The 9097-nt window shown below is 49.4% G+C and overlaps 1 long non-coding RNA gene across 1 annotated transcript; it reads right to left on the reverse strand.

Annotated features, from left to right (window-relative positions):
• Nucleotides 1-273: 273 nt before the first annotated feature.
• Nucleotides 274-1289, reverse strand: LOC135981604 (uncharacterized). Its single transcript, XR_010598701.1, has 3 exons — nt 1173-1289; nt 783-862; nt 274-432 (listed from the first exon to the last, which is right to left on the reverse strand). It is a non-coding gene; the product is annotated as an uncharacterized LOC135981604 (long non-coding RNA).
• Nucleotides 1290-9097: the final 7808 nt, after the last annotated feature.

Below are 9097 nucleotides of genomic sequence, written 5' to 3' on the forward strand. Positions count from 1 at the left end.
CCCCAGCATGGCGTCCAGGAGGTCTGGCAAGACCCTAGGCAGATCCTGAAAGCAAGGGAGAGCCATGGGTCAGAGTTAGGGAAACTGGGGCTAAACTTGCCACAGGATGGGAAGACGGGTCTCTGGGAAGCACTGGTGAGACCCCCAAACACATATCCTGGCCTCTCTCCTTCACATCACACTGCAGGCAATTAGCAAGGACTCATGGCAGAATGACAGCTGGCTCTTCAATTCATGACTTTAGCATGATCTACCTGCACTTGGGTGGTGTCCTTCTCCATTCCCAGGGTGAAGACGGCGTGCAGGGCAGCTCGGAGGAGGTGGGTCTCCAGCTCTGGCTCCAGGGCAGGTGTCATGGTGCTGGCAAGAGAGAGGAGCCGGTATTAGACTGTGCAGTACGGGGATGGGACTGGCACCAACACGCAGGTGAAACTGCAGGGAAATAGGCACAGGCTGGCAAGAAGGGAAACTGAGGCACCGAGCCAGGGAATGACAAGGCCAAGGTTTCTCACACAGACAGTGGCAGGGCAGGAATAGCCCCTGTTCCCTGCACCCTGCTGCCCCTCCTGTATCTGATCCTGGGTGTGAGCCTCTCCCCAAAGCCGTTGCAATGTTACTGGAGTGAAAAGAACAGCCCAGCCAGGAGAGAGTGAACCTTCCCCGCACCTCTGCCAGAGGAGCCACCCTTGGGCGGTGACCTGGGAGTGGGAGGGGCAGTGACTCCCAGCCCTGGGCCTGAGCAGCACTGGGGTTAGGGGAACCGGACCGGAGGGTCTCGGTACCTGAGGTTGCCCACAGCAATCAGGGAGTTGGCGAGGACGGCGCCGGGTGGAGAGTTATCAGGCAGCTCCTCAATGAGCTCCTGTGAGACCCAAAGGAGACAAAGGAGCGTGTGAGATTCGGGCCTCACTGACACTTCCCAGTGAGGAGATTACACAGCCAGGGCCCCACACAGCCAGCAGGATCCCCCCACCTACCCCCCGCTCCTCCGATTCCTGCCCAATAGTGACCACTCTCCGAATTTCTCCCGTCTCTTCTCCCCAGTCTTCAGCCCCAGCAATCCCTGCCCTCAGCTGCCCCTCCAGCACCAGCCATCCCCCATCCATTGGCCTGGGGAGACCCCTGCCCCTCCCATGTCTCTGTCCTCCCTCTGGGCGCCGTGTCTCGCTCACCACAATCCTCTCCGCCACAGCCGCCTTGCAGCAGTGCGGCTCCAGTGTGTCCTGCCCTCTCTGCTGTGCAGCGAGACGCGGGGTGGATGGCGTGCAGGAACACGAGCTGCTGGGCCTCCTCCTGCACCCACCAGGAGTGGGGTTAGGGGAGAGAGAGCCAATTAGCCAGGGACCTCCCTGCCCCCACACAGCAGCTGCAGGACTCAGGCCTGAATGGGGGATAGTGGGGAACCGCCCATTGTCCAAATCACCCACCACTCCACCACAAACAGGGTCAGGAACTGGGACAGTGCCTGTTGGGGGAGGAGACCCGGCTGGTGTGTGACAGACACCCCCACCTCTGGGGTCCCAGATCATGGAGGAGAAAGGTCCCCATTAGGGCTGGTGGATCATCAGGGACAAGACCCTCTGCAGGGGGTCAGGTGCTGGGAAGGGGCAGGACAGTCTCGGTTCCAGCACAGCTGGGGAACGTTCGTACCTTTTCTCCGTCTTGCAGCTGCTCTCGGCTGTTATTGAGAGCAGCCTCCTCTGTGGCCACGTCCACCCATTCCTCCTTCTCGTCCCCTGAGTCCCTGGCGGTCCCTGCACCAGGGAGAGAAGGGGACAGGGTGACGCCTGCTGCCACTCGGGGGAAGGACAGGGGCACGCTGGGGCAATGTGTCCCCTTCCCACCTCCGCGACTCAGGGGAGATCGGGCCCCACACTCCCCCGTCTCAGTGATGGATGGAGAATGTTCAGTATCGTCCCTCGCCCTCCTCCTCACTCCCGAAAGCCAAGGCAGGCTGGAGAGGGTGGTGGTGACCTGAGGAGTTACCCTGCCCAGCCAGCAGGCAGGGGGATAGCACTGGGCGATCGACTGGCTGTGAAAACAAGAGTCTGTCTTATTGCCAAGGGACAGAGAAACTCGGCCAGCAGCAGGGGGTGCAGAACACTGGCCTAATGCGGGGGTGACAGCACCTCCGGTATCCTGACATCCCGGCACTTTACACACCTTCCTGGAGCCTCCCAACCCCTCTGGTCTGTAGGGGCTGCTACCCCAACCCTACTGATGGGAAACAGGCCTGGGATGGGGAAGCTACTGGCTCAGGGTCACACCAAGTGTCAGAGCCAGGGATGGGACCCAACAGTCCTTATTTCCAGGCCCCTTCACTAACCACTGCTGCACACTCCCTCCCATAGCTGGCAATTACAACCAGGCCTTCATGTCCGGTCCCCCTGCTTTGAGAGGGAGTGTGCTCCGCTGGAGTGATTGGAGCAGGGAACTGGGAGTCAGGACTCCTGGGTTCCATTGCTGGTTTCCCATTGACCTGTGGGACTTTGGGTAAGTTGCTCCCCGCTCTAGGCTCTATCCCCAGCAGTCAAATGGGGATTTCATACTTTCCCACTATTGGAAAGTGCTGGGAGAACCCCCCAGCAAAAGCTGTTCTGACAGTGCTAAGCAGCATCTGACCATTAGAGGTCAGAGCGCACTGCCCAGGAGGAGGAGTGTTTGGTTCTGGGCTGTTGGAGTACGGGCTTTCAACCATCTGGGCACACATATTATACTAATTGCATCTAGACCACATCTCCCTAGTTTGCTTGTGAGAATGTCCTTATTAACACCAAGATGGATCACATCTACTGTTTACCCACCTCCACTAGGCCCGTAACCCTGCCAAAGAAGGAGCTAGGATTGGTTTGGAATGATTTGTTCTTGACAAGTCCATGCTCACTAGTCCTAAGAACCAAATAGTCCTGTAGGTGCTGACAAACTGATTGTTTAATAAGGAGTTCCAGTATCTTTCCAGGTATGTTAATGGATGGGAAGACGTTCTTTTTCAGGGATCTCTGACGAGAACTGGGGCACAGCACTTAGTTTGTTGAGGCCATAAAATGGAGACAGGCACCTCTTCTCTTCTCCCAGCACCCCAGATACCTAAAAGAGTGGGACTCACATCCCTCAATGGGCTTTAAAAAAGACAATGGTTACAATGTGGCCCCAACCATTTCTGGTTTCTGCAGACTAGATGTTTTAGCAAAGTTTAGAATTCCTTGGTGCTCAACACCATGAAACTCCCCTTTCTCCTTTACAAAGGGCTTTAACGCCCCTTATCTCACCCAGGCTCTCGACTGCCCAAAGTTGGAGAATTGTCCCTGTTCCCATTGCAGAGCACTCCCCACGACACACACACAGAGTCCTCCTGGTGGTGGGAGGGGAACAGAGGAAAGGACAAAAGAAGTAAGAGATGAAGAGAAAGGAGGGAGGGATGGAGGAAAAGGTAAAACAAAAAGGACAAACCCTAATGTCCCCAGTGATTCTAAGGGACAAAATCCCAGGTGGGGAATAAAATTCGGCCACCTTAAGCTAGTGTTTTCCATGCCTAGAATTCAGCTGGTGCCAGATGCATCAGACTGAACAGGTTCCAAACCTCTCGGAGGCTCTTACCTTCTAAACAGGGACGTCTGTTTTCTAGTAAAATCAGGAAAAAGAAAGGAGAAAACTCAAAAGAGGTTCCTCCTGGCGCTCATGTACGTGACCCCTAATACTCTCTCAGTCCTCAAAGAGAGACCTCGAGAAGGAAACTTGCTGAAGGAAAGCTACAGGGGACTCTGAGGTTTCCCTGGCCCTGCGCCCCTGTCCTGCCTGGCTGATGTCAGCATCTCTCTGTGAGGTCACCACCTCCCCAGCACCTTTGACCAATAGGCTGAGTTCCTGCAAAAGGTCTTTGTGATGTCACTCCCACACACACCCTTCCCCTGCAGTGCTAATGTCCTGCCGCAGGCCAGACACTTTGGAGGTTTGAGCTACTCTCTGTGGATCACCTCGCTCAATGAGTGTTCATTCTAGGAAGCAAGCCGGCTAGACAGTAAAACATCAGATGCTGCTCCCAATACTACACTCGGTTTCTCAGAAATGAGTAGACTTTATGGCCAGAAGAGACAGTTAGAGCATCTAATCTGACCCCCTGCATATCACAGGCCTCCTGTCTACCACAATAGCTACTTTTGGGGTAAACACATTCCAGAAAGGCATCTAGTCTTTATTAAATGACATCAAGAGACGGAGAATCCACCACTTTCCTTGGTAGCTTCTTCCTGTGGTCAGTCATCCTCGCTGTTGAATATTTGTGCCTTATTTGTCATAGGAATTTGTCTCTTTTCACCTTCCAGCCATTCCCAAACCTCAGCCAGCATTTGTAGCTGACAAATCTCACGAATTGTCACAGATTGCGGTGTTACTAGAGGAGGTTTTGGAATTAACTGATAAGTCACTGGGACCAGATGGCATTCACCCAAGAGTTCTGAAAGAACTCAGATGTGAAATTGCGGAACTACTAATTATGGTTTGTAACCTGTCCTTTAAATCAGCTTCTGTATCCATGACTGGAAGATAGCTAATGTAACGCCAATATTTAAAAAGGGCACTATTGGTGATCCCGGCAATTACAGACCAGTAAGTCTAATGTCAGTAACGGGCAAATTAGTTGAAACAATTGTAAAGAATAAAATTGTCAGACACATAGAAGAACATAAATTGTTGGGCAAAAGTCAACATAGTTTAGGTAAAGGGAAATCATGTCTTACTAATCTATTCGAGTTCTTTGAAGGGGTCAACAAACATGTGGACAAGGGGGATCCAGTGGACATAGTGTACTTAGATTTCCAGAAAGCCTTTGACAAGGTCCCTCACCAAAGGGTCTTATGTAAATTAAGTTGTCATGGGATAAGAGGGAAGATCCTTTCATGGATTGAGAACTGGTTAAAAGACAGGGAACTAAGGGTAGGAATAAATGGTAAATTTTCAGAATGGAGAGGGGTAACTAGTGGTGTTCCCCAAGGGTCAGTCCTAGGACCAATGCTATTCAACTTATTCATAAATGATCTGGAGAAAGGGGTAAAAAGTGAGGTGGCAAAGTTTGCAGATGATACTAAAGTGCTCAAGATAGTTAAGACCAAAGCAGACTGTGAAGAACTTCAAAAAGATCTCCCAAAACTAAGTGATTGGGCAACAAAATGGCAAATGAAATTTAATGTGGACAACGTAAAGTAATGCACATTGGGAAAAATAACCCCAACTATACATACAATATGATGGGGGCTAATTTAGCTACAATGAATCAGGAAAAAGATCTTGGAGTCATCGTGGATAGTTCTCTGAAGACTTCCACGCAGTGTGCAGTGGCAGTCAAAAAAGCAAACAGGATGTTAGGAATCATTAAAAAGGGGATAGAGAATAAGACGGAGAATATCTTATTGCCCTTATATAAATCCATGGTACACCCACATCTTGCATACTGTGTACAGATGTGATCTCCTCATCTCAAAAAAGATATACTGGGATGCAGGCTTCTGATAGTTTCTGCAACTTTGACTTGAAGTAATTCCAGGCCTTCTCCACCTTTAGATCCACAAGTTCTTCAGTCCAATCCACTTCCCTATCTAATTTCCTTAATTTTTTAAAGTTAGCCCTTTTGAACTCAAAAACCCTAGTCACAGATCTATTTTTGTTTACCCTTCCATTTAGTTTAAACTGAATTAGCTCATGATCGCTCAAACCAAGGCTGTTCCCTACAACCATTTCTTCTAAGAGATCCTCACTACCCACACCAAATCTAAAATGGCATCCCCTCTTGTTGGTTCTTCAACTACTTGGTGAAGGAATCCATCAGCTATCACATCTAGGAAAATCTGAGCCCTATTATATTACTAGCACTTGTCCTCCAGTCTATATGGGGAAGTTAAAGTCTCCCATGATCACACAATTCCCATTAGTATTTACTTCATTAAAAACATTAAAGAGGTCTCTATCCCTATCCAAATCAGACTCCTGTTCTAACAGACAGTAAACCCCCCAAAGACAGGGATAGAGCCCAGAAATCGAGATGGTGGGGAAATTTCATTGAAACCGTTTCTGTCCGAAAATCCCATTCAAACTAAACCAGTTTGTTTCTTGAAATCATATCAAGTGGCATGAAAATTCTTTGCAAAAATATTTTGTTGCAAAACAAAAGCATCTTCTGTGTCACAAAAAGAACAGGAGTACGTGTTTGTCTCGTCGCACACAAAGAGGAGACACTTAGATCTCAAAAATTAGATAAGATGTTTCAGTCTGAGCTAAGTAGTTGCTGCTCTTAACAATTGCAACATAATAAAATACAAATAAAATAGACTATTTCAGCCATTCTATTATGTCCTAATCTGATCTGAGTAAACGTGATAGGACACCTCATCTTATGCACTGCTCCTAGTGACACTCTCCAATAGATCCCCATCCTCCACCTGTCGGGAGGTAGGTAGGAGCGGATTGTTATCCCTACTTGAAAGAGGGAGAAGCTAAGGCTGAGAAAGGAGAATTGACTTGTCTTAGGTCACCCAGCCAGTCCGTGGCAGAGTTGGGAATAGGACCCAAGAGCCCTGATTTTCAAACTAACCATCGGATCTTGAATTTCAGACATTGAATGACCTGAATAAAGTGTTCTCAAGTGAGTTCCAGACCAGCAAGAGTTCATAGTAATTATTCAGCAAGTATTTTAGGAGAACTGGAATGGTAGAGAAAATAATGAACTGCAGAGAAGCAGCAAAATTTGTCGAACATATGACTGGTTATGACTATTTACTTGGTCTTAAAAGAAAACAACAGGGACCTGAGTCTCTTCCCTGTCAATAACCCCCTGCTCAGCCAATCAGGGTAGCGACCGAGGGGCGGGAGGATGAAGGTTCTCACCAGAGAGCCCAAAGGATGGCCCAGGTCACCGCTGGGGATCACTGTCTGAGCACTATTTCAACGCCACATTTTTCAGTGGACCTCCCACAATGGGAGTTGTAGAGCACCCCCCACGACACACACACCCCCCTCCTGGTGGTGGGAGGGGAACGGGGAAAGGACAAAAGAAGTAAGAGATGAAGAGAAAGGAGGGAGGGATGGAGGAAAAGGTAAAAGAAAAAGGACAAACCCTAATGTCCCCAGTGATTCTAAGGGACAAAATCCCAGGTGGGGAATAAAATTCGGCCACCTTAAGCTAGTGTTTTCCATGCCTAAAATTCAGCTGGCGCCAGATGCATCAGACTGAACAGGTTCCAAACCTCTCGGAGGCTCTTACCTTCTAAACAGGGAGGTCAGTTTTCTAGTGAAATCAGGAAAAAGAAAGGAGAAAACTCAAAAGAGGTTCCTCCTGGTGCTCACATACGTGAACCCAAATACTCTCTCAGACCGCAAAGAGAGCCCTCGAGAAGGAGACTTGCTGAAGCAAAGCCACAGGGGTCTCTGAGGTTTCCCTGGCCCTGCGCCCCTGTCCTGCCTGGCTGATGTCAGCATCCCTCTGTGAGGTCACCACCTCCCCTGCACCTTTGGCCAATAGGCTGAGTTCCTGCAAAAGGCCTTTGTGATGTCACTCCCACACCCACCCCTCCCCTGCAGTGTTAATGTCCTGCCGCAGGCCAGACCCTTTGGAGGTTTGAGCTACTCCCTGTGGATCACCCCGCTCAATGAGTGTTCATTCTAGGAAGCAAGCCGGCTAGACAGTAAAACATCAGAGGCTGCTCCCAATGCTACACTCGGTTTCTCAGAAATGAGTAGACTTTATGGCCGGAAGAGACAGTTAGAGCGTCTAATCTGACCCCTTGCATATCACAGGCCTCCTGTCTACCACAATAGCTACTTTTGGGGCAAACACATTCCGGAAAGGCATCTAGTCTTTATTAATGACATCAAGAGTTGGAGAATCCACCACTTTCCTTGGTAGCTTCTTCCTGTGGTCAATCATCCTCGCTGTTGAATATTTGTGCCTTATTTGTCATAGGAATTTGTCTCTTTTCACCTTCCAGCCATTGGGTCTTGTTCTGCCTTTCTCTGCTAGACTAGAGAGCCCTTTAATACCCAGTATTTTCTCTCCATTAAGGCACTTCAACACTTCTATCAATCTTCTTTTGATAAGCTAAACAGGTTAAGCTCTTTCAATAGCTCACTAGAAGGCATTTTTCTCCAGCCTTCAGATCATTTGATGGCTCTTTGCTGCCCCAGCTCCAATTTCTAGGACCATCTTTTTCAAAGGAGAACACCAAGACTGGAGGCAGTATTCCAATAGCAGTCTCACTGCTGCTGTGTCACCTCCCTATCCTACTCACGGCTCTGCTCCTACGTCTAATGATGGCTTTAGCCCTGTTCACCACAGCATCACACTGGGAGCTCATGTTGAGTGGCTTCTCCACTCTGGCCCCTAAATCCTTTTCAGAGTCACTGCTTTCCTGGATCCACGTCCCCATTCTGGAGGTGTGGCCGGCGTGCCTTGTTGCCACATATAGGCCCTTGCATTGGGCTCTGCTCAAACTTGTTTTCTTTGAATGGGTCCAGCGGGCCGAATGAGCCAGATCGCTCTGTATCACTGCCCTCTCCCCATCAGGAATTACCACTCTGCCTGTATTTTGTCACCCCCCAATCTTATCCACAGTGATTCTATGTTTTCTCCCAATTCATTGATAACAATTATTTTAAAAAATTAGTCCTTGAGAGCTTCTTCAGACCCTTAGTACCCAGGACCTGCTCCCCACATCACAGTGAGAAATTCTGTCCAGCCCTGCTGGTACATAGGGGATAAGCACAGAACAAAGGTACCTTTAGGAGCTGTGTTGTCCATAGGCTCTGAACAACATGTGGGGGTCAGCAGATTACAAACGCACGACAGACCTGTAGTGTAGACAGGTCCCAACTGTGTCTCGGTTTCCCACCCTGTAAAACGGGGAGAACAAACAAAACCTTGATTAGCTCCATTTGATAGCTGGGGAAACCAAGGCACCCAGCGGTGCAGAGACTCGCTCATGGTCCCAAAGCCAGGAATAGAAAACAGCAGATCTGATAGCCAGGCCTGGGACCTAACCCTGGTTTTCCTGGCCTTGCTGCTCTAAGTTTAGTCACAGCCTCCATGTCTTTTCCCCCGTGTCCCTTAACC

This window comes from Chrysemys picta, chromosome 2, assembly GCF_011386835.1.
Source record: "Chrysemys picta bellii isolate R12L10 chromosome 2, ASM1138683v2, whole genome shotgun sequence".
Classification (NCBI taxonomy): Eukaryota; Metazoa; Chordata; order Testudines; family Emydidae; genus Chrysemys; species Chrysemys picta.